Here is a 341-nt window from a genome sequence, read left to right on the forward strand (position 1 = left end):
GTGACAGCCCAGTGCTGGTGTCATCAGGGGGTGGCTGGAAGGGAGTGACGTCCTCACAGCAGGCGTGACAGCATGAGGATGGGCAGGTGTGGGTGGCAGTGTCTTTGTGGTCATGGTGGAAGGGAAGGTAACACCCTGGGGATGTTGTCACGGGGCACCCATGGATGCCACTGGGAGGGCAGGTGCTGATAGCGCCGGGCCACACCACCAGCAACAGCCCCAACTTCCTCTCCACCCCCACCCCTTCCAGCTGCAATGGCCTCCCCCCCCCCCCCCCCCCCCCCCCTTCCAGCTGCAATGGTCTCCCTCCTCACACTCCCCCCCCCCTTCCAGCTGCAATG

The sequence above is a fragment of the Trachemys scripta genome, chromosome 13 (genome assembly GCF_013100865.1).
Source record: "Trachemys scripta elegans isolate TJP31775 chromosome 13, CAS_Tse_1.0, whole genome shotgun sequence".
NCBI lineage: Eukaryota > Metazoa > Chordata > Testudines > Emydidae > Trachemys > Trachemys scripta.